The 13,013-nt window shown below is 39.0% G+C and overlaps 1 protein-coding gene across 5 annotated transcripts in view; it reads right to left on the bottom strand.

Moving 5' to 3' along the window:
• The window catches only part of FAM110B (family with sequence similarity 110 member B), a 116,240-nt gene that overhangs the window by 49,261 nt on the left and 53,966 nt on the right, over positions 1–13,013 (bottom strand). For 2 of the 5 annotated variants that reach the window (XM_042465232.1, XM_042465231.1), the window contains exon 2: positions 6,957–7,032. The exons of 1 other annotated variant lie outside the window; for it this stretch is intronic. The gene's annotated coding sequence lies outside the window, so the exon portion shown is untranslated. Of the gene's footprint in view, positions 1–6,956; positions 7,033–11,026; positions 11,193–13,013 lie in introns of those variants that run through there. 2 more of the 5 variants (XM_042465233.1, XM_042465234.1) reach the window with 2 other exon arrangements.

Genomic DNA, 13,013 nt, shown 5'->3' with positions numbered 1-13,013 from the left:
AAGCCTAAAGACTTTATGAAACTACAAATCCCAGGATCCCATAAGATGGTGCTACACCACTTAAAGTTGTATCAAGCTGCATTTCCCCCCCTACAGTACAGATGTATCCATAGAATGTCAAGAAACTCCTTCAAATCAACAACCAAACCTTCACTATAAATGCTAGAAAGAGTTTACGCATACTTTTTTGTATGATAGTATAAAAGGAATGTGTATCCAGATTTGAATGGAAATTCTATGTCCAGAATAGCCAAGGATAAACTGCAGTGTGTGTGTGTGTGTGCCTTCACATCACCTGGCAACTTATGGCAACCTCAAAAATTTTGTAGGGTTTCCTTGGGCAAAGAATGCTCAGAGGTCAGAGAAAGGGGATTTTCCAGCAGACAATGGATCACTAATTCAATAGACACCCTGAGGCCTTGCCATTCAACAATAGACCAACACACAGATTAACACATAAATCACTTCCTCTCAACCAAGGGTCACACAGTATATATACCCCACTCACTTTCATGCCAGCACTCTCTGAAGATGCCAGCCACAGATGCTGGAGAAATATCAGGAATAAATTCTTCCAGAACATAGCCACATAGCCCCCAAAACCACAAAAACAATGCTTAGAGGTGTTTTTATCAGTTCCTTCCTCTGGTATTAGCTGTTGACCATGCTTAGCTTCCAAGATTAGAAGGGATCTGGTGCCTTTAGGCTCATATGAGGAGGGTACTGAGAGCAACAAATTCATCACTTCTGCCTCTTTTCAAGGAGGGTTCCTCCTACTACTTTCCATGCCATACCATCCTCTCCCAAATCTCTGGCACAAAAGTGGAGGAAAACACAGTTGTCCATCATGTTTCCTGGAGAAAGAAAAGAACCAGCTCCAGTGTGCCTAGCTGTCTCACCCAGCCCAGCTGTGCAAGATCAAGAAGGTGCCAAGGCTGCAGTGTGCTGGTGGAAGGCAGGCAAGGGACTGCTGAGAGATGGATCCTAAAGGGTCCTATGCGTCACAGACACCACCAATGACTGCTTTGCCCTTTCCCAGTGGTATTTGGTTTCACTCAGAGAAGGCTAAGTTTCTCAAGTGGCAAGAAACCCTGCTGAGAAGAATCCTGGACTGATGAGAATCTTCACAGTTTGGGACTTATTTTACAACAAAAACATAAATACATAAACAGCACATGATTGTTTTGTTCAAAAAACAGCACTTTCAGCACGGGAAACTATATTTCCTGCACAGAAAGTAATATTTCAGTGCAGAAAAGAAAAAATTCTTTCCTCTGCAGAGAAGGATGTAGCTGGGTGAATCTGTGGACAAAATATGCAAGTGATTTATCACCACCACCATCACTATCATCCACATATCCCATCTTTTCAAGACTCAAGGCAACGTATAAGTTAAAATAACTGCAACATAATTAAAAACATATGAAGAGTCAACAATAAAATAGAATTAAACTATTAACTATATTAAAAAGGTTTAAAACATAGTTTACAAAGATGAAAAAAATAGTAAAAATTAAAACAACACAGAACCCTCTTACAGCTCCTTTCTTTAAAAGACATTAGTTCTGAAAAGCTTGTTTATATATATATATATAAAGTATCTGCCTGCCAATGGAAGGACAGCAAGGAAGAGGTCATTCCAGCCTCGTAAGGTAGAATGTTCCAAGGGGAAGCCACCAGGGAGACCATATCTCATGTTCCTGCCAACTGTACCTGTGAAAGTGGTCAGAAAGAAAGAAGTTTCTCTTCTGACAATCTCAGGGTCTGGGCATGCCAGAGGAAACAGTAGTTTCTACTTAGAAAATAATGTTTTTATGCAGAAATATTACTTAATGCCAGAAAATGTTGTTAACTTTGCAGAAAATGCAGTTTTTAGTAATTAGGGGTAGCCTTTTTTGTTTAATGTAATGTCTGTAAAATTTGTTAATATCTATATGTTAAATGTGATGATGTCTTGTTATGTGTGATGATGTCTTGTTATTTTTGTTTATATTTTAATCAATAAAATTTATTAATTAAAAAAAAAAAGAAAAAAGAAAATGCAGTTTTCAAACATACCACGTGCAAATTTCATATAGATAAGACTTGAACTGTGAAAACTTTGAGCCCAAACAGACAGAGCAAAATAAAGTTGTTTGGGTCACTTTGGAGGTATGCTGCTTAAATGACACACACATCTTAAGTTATGCCAAAGCCACGCTGGACTGGAGCATGGCTTTGGCACAGCTTCTGGCCTCTTAAGATGTGTGTGTCATTTAAACAACATACCTCCAAAGTGACCTGAAGCAGCTTTATTTTGCTCTGTCTGTTCAGGCCCTTCATAACTTTTAAAGACTTTTGCAGTGGAGAAAAAATGTTAAAATTACTTGTTGCTTCCTTTGAGAAGAAAATTAGCAAATAATTATATTCCTAGATTAATCTTTCTGGAACATGTCAGCAGAACCTGGTACAGCTGAAGTTTGGATGAAGCACTGCAAGAACAAACTACCTTGCACCTGAGTGAGTGCCATATCAGGCAATGTATGTGATGGGATCATGGCAGTTTGTTTCCTGTCTTGTGATGAAAGAGCCTCTGAATGTATTAATAATTTATATATACTGTACAAGTATACCTCCCTAAGGATACATCCACAGAGCAGACGTAATCTGGCTTGCCATCACTTTAACTGCCATGCCTCAATGCAATGGAATGCTGGGAATGGTAGTCTGTTGTGGCACCAGAATTTCATAGCATTGAATGGTGTCAAACCATATTATTTCTGCATTTTAGATGCAGCCTTTTTATCCTATAAAAGAAAATTTGGTACAAGTGGCAGAAGTAAAAGCGAAAGAGTAAGATTAGGTTTCTGCACCACAAATAAGAGCAATTTGATATATTTCATTACTTTTTTAAAATTCAAAGCTAACAATATGTATGTGTGAAATGAAACAACCAGTTCAGATAAGTCTTCCATAAGTAAACAAAACATATTAAACTTTCCAGAGACCACTCAAAAACTCCAAAAGTCATCTGGGAATATTTTTTTCTTTCATCACCTTCCACTTTTCTTATTATTTCCATTTTGCTGACCAGACTTATGCTTCTTTAGAATCTATGAATTGAGCCTTCTTTAACATGCTGGGATAGCTGGTGAGGCAGGCTTATCTACTATTATCTTTTCCCTCTGTTTTACTGTTCATGCATGGTCAGTAAGGGATTCTAGAGGCAGCTGCTCTTTATCTTACCTGTTGTATGAACATACAGCTATAGTAAAAGTATATGACTGTCACGGTGCTCATCTCCGTTACTAAGCCAAGGAGCCAGTGTTGTCCGAAAATGACTCCAGTGGTCATGTGGCCAGTATGACTGCACAGGACACTGTTACCTTACCACCAAAGTGGTACCTATTTATCTACTTGCATTTTGCAAGCTTCCGAACTGCTAGGTTGGCAGAAGTTGGGACTAGTGAAGAGAGCTCACTCTGACACACAGTGCTTGGGCCTCAAACTGCCAACCTGCCAATCTTGCACTTGTCAGTGTCTTGAACACTGAGCCACCACATCCCAGCTATAGTAGGACTGGTATAACCCATTCTTTCCGAACTCAAGCTCTATTGCACTTTTTTTACTGCCGCTACATGGTTGCAATCCAGCAGCAAAACTCTGGTTTTCTCCAATCTTTCTTTATTATCTTTCTCCAATGCTGATGCTTAAAAACAAACAAACAAGATTTCCAACTAAACAGAGGACAGAGAGGAAAAGGGGGCTGGGCAGGCTTAAAAGACTCTGAAAAAGCAAGTTTCTTTGTCAGAGACTTTGGGGCTGTACAAACAGTCTGTTCAGGGGTGGCTGTATGCTGCCTCTGAATGGGCTGGTTTGGGGATGCGGAAGCCATTCGCCACGCCCCAACCTGGTGCAAATAGGAGCCACGAAGTGCAGCTCCTATTTGCGCCCTAGAACAAGCACCATAAGGGCTGCAGCGTGGCCTTATGATGCCCGTTGTGCGCAGCACTGTGTAAGCGCTGCGCATAGCAGACATCATCATGTAAATGGGGGCATGCCAAGATGGCTCCTGTGGCACGCAGTAGGGTTTGGGAGCGTGTGAATGCTCCACCCTACCGCAGCCCTAGTTTGGGCTCAGGTAGGCACAAAGTGTCCTGGCCCTTTGTTAACTGAGATATGTCTATTCACACACATACACACACCCATCTCTGCAATGCCAGAAGAACCAGCAGCTCACCAGTTCAATCACAGATACATTTGGAAATCCAAAGGTCCAACGAATGTCCTTTGTACACTGTTGGTTAACAAGACAAAACAGCAGGTACTATAGTATAAATCATAATAAACTGCAATATACAAGGCTGGTGGGCTGTTTGGTTTTATGTATGACAAACTGTGCAGGCCAAAACACGAATATTCCACTTTTGCTCCAGGGAGGTTAGGCGGTTATCTCAATTAAGGCTGCAAAAGCTGAGCTTCATAGCTAACAAATATCCAAGCATACACAGAACAATTATTTTCTTATTTGCAAATACCACAGGCAGAAGGGTGGAAGTAGTTCAAGGCACCACATGGGTAGATAAACAAGGTTTCCTAGAGTTATTTCCATGTGGGAGCTGAAAGAAACCATATGGTTTATCCCACATGGAAACAGTTTTTTTAGCTGCAGAAAACTGGAGGAGAAGTCAAAATATTTTAAAAGATCTATTTTAATCTCCTGTATTTTACAAAATCTGAAAATCACAGTTGTTACTGACATTCACTAAAAATGATGATGTTATTCAGGCTTCAGAAATTAAGTTCTGGGCATAGGGCACCTCTTTCTCTAGTTGTAAAAACTGCACATAAGGATTCTGTATTCATCTTCCATTGCTATGTGAACTGCAATCATTTCTAGAGCAGTGATTCCCAAACTTTGGTCTTCCAGATGTATTGGACTTCAGCTCCTAAAATTCTTAACTGTTGGGCAAGGTGGCTGGGGATTCTGGGAGATGAAGTCAAAAACACCTGGAAGACCAAATTTTCAGAATCACTATCTAGAGTAAGGGTGTGCAACTCTGAAAGGCAAGGGGGCCACATTAACATCACATGCCCGCTTGGAGGACTCTTGCTCCTGTGAAAAAAAATATCAAAGGTTTTCAAATCAAAAACCAAAATGCCTGCTAGGGAATACAGAGGCATTTCCATCATGTTTTTTTTACTCTTCCTGCCCCCCTAGAAGGCATTATAAGGCTATATATATATATATATATAGAGAGAGAGAGAGAGAGAGCAAGCAAAAAATTGTTTTGACCCAGGTGTGTGTATCAAGGAGCCCCCCAACATGGCGGAAATCCCTCTATATATCATGAAGGGCATTTAGAGGGTGTTTTTTTAAAGGACCCTAGGGCCCACAAAAATGACCCTTGGGAATGGCATGGGGCTATTCAACAGTGCAACACACTCCCTTGGAGTGTAGGGGAGTCTCTTTCCTTGGAGGTCTTTAAACAGAGGCTGCATGGTCATCTGTCGGGGTTGCTTTGACTAAGAGTTCCTACATAAATAAATAAATAAAATAAAATAAAATAAAATTTTTATTTTTATACCGCCCTTCCATAGATCAGGGCGGTTGACAGCAAAACATCAAACAACATATACATCAGGGTTAAAAACAATTACACACAAACAGAATAAAACCCCCGTTAGCCAGTCCTCTTTGTCACAGAAGAGGAAGGGAGGCCCACTGGACTTTGATCGGGGAATGCAAGCTGAAATAGAAAGGTTTTTAGGTCCTTTCTAAATTGGGCCAGGGAGGTTGGACTGGATGGCCCTTGTGGTCTCTTTCAAACCTATTATTCTATGATTTTTAAATAATTCTTTCCATTGAATTGCATTGTTTTGTTTTTTTTTCTTTCATGCTGCCTTAGGTTCTACCCTTGAAGGAAGTTTTAAGATAAGTTTCAATAAAAGTAGTGTTAAAGAAAGTAAATTACCATAGAGGCTGTACAGACAGCTCAGAAGGGGCAGCATGCAGCTGCTCTTGTTTCAGCCAGATCAGGACCACGGCAACCACATGCCATGGCCCCTGGCCTTTGCAGGGCGCAAAAAGTGGCTCCATTTTGTGGCCAGCAAAGGATGCGATAGCCATGTTGTTGCATGGAGTGCCATGATGCCATGTGCTGTGTGGTGCGCGGTGTCATGCTGCCCTGGGACAGAGCTGGGGCATGTGTCGTGGAGATGCTACATCTCGACTCCACACCAAAGCTGGCTCAAACTGCTGGTCTGAACAGCCCCTTAGTTACCAAGAAGGTACAACACACAAAATGCTATCTTAAACAGGAAAGCTATGACTACACATTGAGTCTTTCTTATCCAGAATTCCAAAATCAAAAATATTCCAAAAAACAAGTCCTTTTTTACGGCTGGCTGAGATAGTGACACATTTTCTTGTGTAAAGTAACCTATAGGCTATGTGTATAAAACATTTATGAAACATAAATGAATTTTGTGTTTAGACGGGTCCCATTTCCAAGATGTCTCATTATGTATGTACTGTATATGCAAAGATAGATATTCCAAAAATAACCACAAAATCTGAAATACTGAGCATTTCTGGTCCCAAGCAACAGGTAACCAAAGGCAGCAACCTGAAGGAGAAAGACTTGTCACATATAAACAAAGACAAAAGACTGCTTATACCGAGTCAGTGGTGATCTGGATCAAAACTATTTAGTCAATAGGAAGCAGTTTTCAAACATCCTGACCAAAGATCTATCCATGAACTCATTAAGTAGAGATTGAACATGGGACACGTGCAAAGGGCTTGCTCTAGCACTAAGTTAAGCTCCTTTTTACACATGCCCTTAACAGCACAGATTGAATAACACATTGTTGAAGTGCTAACAGTCCCCAGTGACAAATGTCACCAGAAAAACTTTCTTCTACGTTCAGTGTTCTTACGTTATCTTTCAGACTTTAATAAATTATGAACCTACATCAGCATTCTTCTTGCAGAAAACAATCTTCACGTACAGTTAATCCAATTCACTAGGAAGAGAAAGGGAGTCATATCTGAAAGACAAAAAGGAGAAACTATTTCAACGAATGAAATCTTGACCCAGGAGTCAAGTCTTCAAAAAGTATAAATATTCAATTATAACTCTTAATTTTTAAAAACATAGGATATCCAGATGAAAATTTCACCTAATATCCTCCCCCAGCAAGTCCTTGAAGTCCTGTGATACTCCTTCTCTCATTGCTAAAGGACTATAAAGAACAACAAATCAATATTAAGCAGAAATCTCTTCTTTTTAGATCTGGCAGGCTTTAAGAAGTAATTTTTTCTTTATGAATAGTAACCAGAAAATGATATACATTCATCCAAATTTCTCTGAAGACCTAACCTGATTTTGGTTATCTTCTAATGCAGGCTACAACACACCCCCCCACCTCCACCCTACCACAAAAGAGCCAGAAAAGATGAATGGAGACAATCAAGTAACAGAAAGGTGGAACTGAATTCAAACAACGATCATGTTTATGACAGTTATCTCTGAAGACATCCAAATATTTAATTGAGATCAATTATTTGAAAGGATCCTGTAAGGGTTACAGATTTTTCAGTGTGGGAATATACAAATGTGAAAATCTTGGATTTTATATTATGTTTTCTCTCTCTCCCTTCCTCTCTCTCTCCTCTGTGTCTGAAATGCCTCTCTAAAGACTCCTCACAATCCTTTCCCTCACTCCACTATACATGGAATTGCTGTGTCAAGGTGGGCCCACACACAGCACAAAACACTTTGCTTTTTTACAAACTTTATTTCTTTTGCTGCCCTTTCCTTGATTCTCTTCAGCCCATCGCCCACTCCTATGAGACAGACCTGAGATTAAAGTGAACACTGCCACAAATATGGTTCTCTCTCTGTGAGTGTTCGCTTTTTTGGGAATACTGATCAAGTTTGAGTTAGGATGTTCTCTACAAAGCCTGCCAAGCTTCAGTGTACACATACTGCAGAACAGTGGTGCACAGATATTTTGTGGCTCCAGGGCAGTAACACAGTATGGAGCTTTCTATATTTTGATCCTATATGCAGTTTAATGGAATACACAGCAAAATTCACTTTGCCATCAAAATAAATGACTATGGACAGGTTTATATGTATCATGTTTCACTCATGTTTACAAAGGAATTGTAGCTTCACAAAACAAAAACATATTCCTTATTCATAAGCAAATCTAAATCTGACAGTTCCTATTAACTTTAAGATCACATTAATACTCATGTTTAACAATGTACCATAATAATAATGTCTGTCTGTCTGTCTGTCTGTGAGGACAACTAGTTCAACCAGCCATATGACAGGGCTGCTTTTAACATTATTTCCTCATGTACATTTTTTTGAAAGTGAGAAGCACCAGCAGCAGTCAGATATGCATCTTCACAAGATGCCCAGATAAAGGGGCAGAAACATATAGCTGGCAAATTTCCTGAGCTCTACAATTGAGATCAGTTATTAAATTTAAACCCTCACAAAGTCTTTCATCATGTCAAATCTGAATCCTGCTGTCTTAATTCTCTTAGAAACTACTGTCTACATCCCCTTCCCAGATATCAACATACTGGATAAGGGTTATGTTGCCAGACAAAGTTTCCAGTACAGAAAGGTATCATATACATAATAATGTTTATACACTGCTTAATAAAAGATACACATAATGTATGCCATCATCTAGGTATCCAAAACTGATCATATGCATATCCATATTCCCATTTGGAATTAAAACTCTCTAGAGCTGTCACATGAGCAACTGCCAACATCTGCTAGCGACTGACAGTATAAAGTGTCATACCATAAAAAGATTGTAACATTTTCATTTTCCACCCACACAGATAATGACGAGAGATAGCAGGTCTTTTTTTGAAACAGAAAACATGGAAAATTAAATTGGCAATGCAGCCTATAGTTGGGCAAGCAGATAGCAAGCAAGCAAGAAGACTGTACGCATGCACCCACTCTCTCCATTCATCACTGTCTTTGACTTAACTGTTGCTATGCAGAAAGACTGTCCTATGGCTACAACGTTGAGCACACTTAGCCATGCTAGTCTATGGTGCACAGGATCATAGCTCATATCTGTACTGAGGTAAACAAAAAGGCAATAGAATGAACTTTTGCTACAATGCATAGAGTGAGTACCTTTTGGAAATACGCAGTGCTTATGAACATACAGGGTAGTTGGAAGTGTTCTTGTTATAATAGTTGCCAAGTGCTTTGATAGCTTACAATGGATCTTCCCATAAAGGAGGAGCAGACCAACCTGGGCCCTAAGGTCACTGGATTCCATATCCCATGCCAATAGGAGTTGGAGTCGAGACATACAGTTGGCCACGAGACATACAGTTGGCCACAGGTTATCCCTCCTGCTTCAAGCCAATGAATAAGCAAATAAGATGTGTCTGCTGTGTTTTTTTCTACCTTAAGTGCTCAATGCATATATTATCTCAGCAAAAGAATCTGTATTATATTAAAACGGGACGAGAGTTTGGAGGTGAAAAGCTTGCAAGAAACTATGACCTCCCAGCTGAAAGATGAAATTCAAATTTGGGATGTCAGTCTTAATTTCTACTCTTATTCATATATATATATATATATATATAATCAGTTTTAACCATGTTAAAAACTAATAACCCAGAAGGACAAATTTGGTAAAGAAGAAACTGGTGAAATAGTTCACCAATGTTTAAAGCTGAGAAGCAAATGACCAAAACTTATTTTTGAATGGATTAAAAATGACACAAGTGATTTAACTTTGGTATGCAGTGCTAAAACTTCAGTCAAAGTCTGGGGGGATTAGAAGTAGAGATAAAAAGTGAAACCAAAGTACTGTAGCTAAAATCCATAGCTCACACTATTACTCAGTCTCCTGTTTGTTATCCAGACGCATGGTGGCTAAACGCCAGCTGGAGGAGTGACCTAATGTATGCTTATGTGGCCATCAGCAGTCAAAACATACCAGGCAGAGAGCCTCAAGGAACCTCTCTTGCAGAAAGCATCAGGACAATGAAACAAACATTGTCATGTGCTCATTTCTGCAAATTTCCTTGCCATTTACACTGAGCACTTTTCCAGGGCAGCACTACCCATTTGGGATGGATCTCACTTGCAGTGCTTCATTCTTCCCCTGCTCCTTTAATAAATAATCCAGCAAGGTTTGCTCTCTAAATTAGATGTGCAATACTAATACAAGTCTGAGTAAATTTGGATCTGACAATGAGCAAATCTTAAATGTAAGCACTAAATGTGAGGATCTTATCTGAGAAACATTTTCCCCTTCAGAACATTCTTCCTAATATCACCTAAGCCTATCAATGATATGATTGCACCATACAAATATATCCTACTTCATTGTACTATATGTAGGGCAAGGTCTTAACACACACACACACACACACACACACACACACACACTGTATGGCCTTTGGGAACAATGAGTTTGCAGTGACAGATTCATTGTACTGTACATGAGGTTTCTGTGCTTGCTTTTCAAAAGCTACTTAATAAGAAATTCAGGAGATCAGACAAAGAATCCACCCAAACAAACACTAGAGACAGACAATGGAACATATTAATCCATAACCTTCTCTTTGCATAAATCGGCATGCCGTTGTTATCCTGACTGATAATTCGTTTGGAATCATCACTGTTAACTGTTCATCATATAGAGATATTTTCTTCATCATAAAAAGATAAGTTTTTCATGCTCCAATTCAGCTCAGCAATTTTTATTTCTAAAATCCAAACATCAACACTGTTCTGACCACCTCCACAACAAAAAGAAACACACGATTCTCCAGTTTTCTTATCAGAGAAATTTCTTCATGCAACATATTAGTTTCCTGTCAAAGCCTAAGTATAATAATGTGTTTTGTAATCTGATGACCACTTGAAGTGCAGATATTAAAAAAAAGTAAGAGCAAATTAAACAGATGATATGATTAACTGTATTCATTTCATGCATGAATGTGTTTTATGGGAGGAGATAAAGACCTGAAAGTAATTACCATGAACTGAAACTCCTTCACTGACCTCTGCTTGCAGCCAGCAGTTGTTAAATGTTGATGGGTTTATAACAAAGAGCAATGCCTCTCTCCTCTGTCTGTAGGCTTTTCTTTCATGCTACACAAGAAGGAGAGTTCTTCCACCGTTGCATGAACACTATACCCCTGTATCTATGTCTCTAATGCAGCACAAAGATTACTGTGGAAACCTATCAAATTGGCAAGCAGCAAATGTTGAGAGCCAATAGGAGAAAGGCACATGCAGAATCTAGCACATGCTCTCTGAGGCTTGGATACTGTCACTGCTATTTAGTAGGCTGCTAATCTAATTATAGCAGTTTGCTAGCACAGTACTATGAAAGCCGGGCATATGACCAAGAAAATCACCCCCTTCCCAGGTAGATTTACCAGGAAAAGGGGTGTGTGTGTATGTTTACACTGAGATTTCAGAAATGCTCAACATTCAAACAATCTAAATTACAGTATCTAAATCCATCAGCACACTTTTAAATACCTGCTTCTTTTCTAAGGTATATCTGGTACAATAGGTTGTTTATTTTTCACACCTTATTCACTTTTCATTTTTATAAAGCACTATCATCTACCTTGACACATCACAGATAACAGTACAAAAGATGAAATGATTTCAGTCCTATCTACTATGCTGCAATAGAATGAGAATGTGTATAAACCCACCATGTACACAGGTAAGTGGGAAATGCATGCAGACAAATGAGCAGGCAGATACGAGAGAGAAAATGCATTTTGTCCCTCCCTTGTGCTCAGCAGAGAAATCAAATGGGAGGCTCAGGGCAGGAAGTCCCACCCGCCCTTCATACCCACCTCTGCTCCTGCCAGCAAATTAGAAACTCCTTTTTCCAGTTGCAGCTTTGGTAAAAAACATGACTTTTTCAAATGGCACATGACTGTTTTAAATAGAGCTACTGGTACTTTTGATATACTTAAGTTGTTTGCTGAATCATTTGTTATTGTTGTTTTTAACTCAAATCCAACTTTTGCTACAACCAAGTTCACCAGAAGAAAGCAGTGAGCCAGGCTATGAACCAGCCAAACTGGATTATTTCTGCAGTGCGAATGCAGCCAAAATAAGTGGCTTGGTGGCAGTGATAAAGAATCTTGTGGCACCATAAAGACTTGCAAATGTATTACAGCAAGGAGCACAGATGTATGAAGTATTCTCTAGTTTTTCAAGGTGTCTGCATATCCCACTCCAATATAACTATATGGGGCTGGAATTATAGGAATAGTGAAATGAGAAGGAAATTAAATATATTAGGTACTGACAGTAACAATTACATTAGGAGTACTGGCTATTCACAAAACTGTTGTTCAAAACAAACCATCCTAGTGCAAGATAAGGAATTTGCTGCCACGATTAAAACTTCTGCTAATAGATTGGAATTATAACTCAGCAGCCCTTCAGTATAATCTTTCTTTCAATGTTCTTTTTTTTGCAATGATTTTAAAGGTCAATGACCCTATCATATTCTATAATTGGTAACTGTCAAATAATGAAAGTACTTCACCTGGATATATGTAAAACCCAAACTGAGCATTTTTCTGAAACATTCATGCAATCATTGTGGATTTGGTATTTATACAAGAGCATTTTTGATTCTGTGGAATAGCAGATAATAAACTGAACAAATTAAAGTTAGAGGTCAAACAACAATCATTGACAGGTCAATGGGCAATTCTGCAATCCTAATAAATTTTCATTAACATGTACATAATCTTTGCTAATGTCAAAGTTAAAATTATTTTAAAGACTATTTCAGATTGTATTTATAAATTACTAAGGGATTTTGATTTGTTTTGCATTGTCTTAGAGGCCGTCGTGGGCTTGGAGGTGTTATTGTAAACAAACAGACACACAAACAACTGTTTCTACAGTTTATAAGACCCCCCTTCCCAAGAAAACTAATTCAGCCGAGGTCTCATGGGCGGGTTACAGACGGGCAGGAGAAGA

This window comes from Sceloporus undulatus, chromosome 4, assembly GCF_019175285.1.
Source record: "Sceloporus undulatus isolate JIND9_A2432 ecotype Alabama chromosome 4, SceUnd_v1.1, whole genome shotgun sequence".
NCBI lineage: Eukaryota > Metazoa > Chordata > Lepidosauria > Squamata > Phrynosomatidae > Sceloporus > Sceloporus undulatus.
This window is presented reverse-complemented; position numbering and strand designations above follow the sequence as displayed.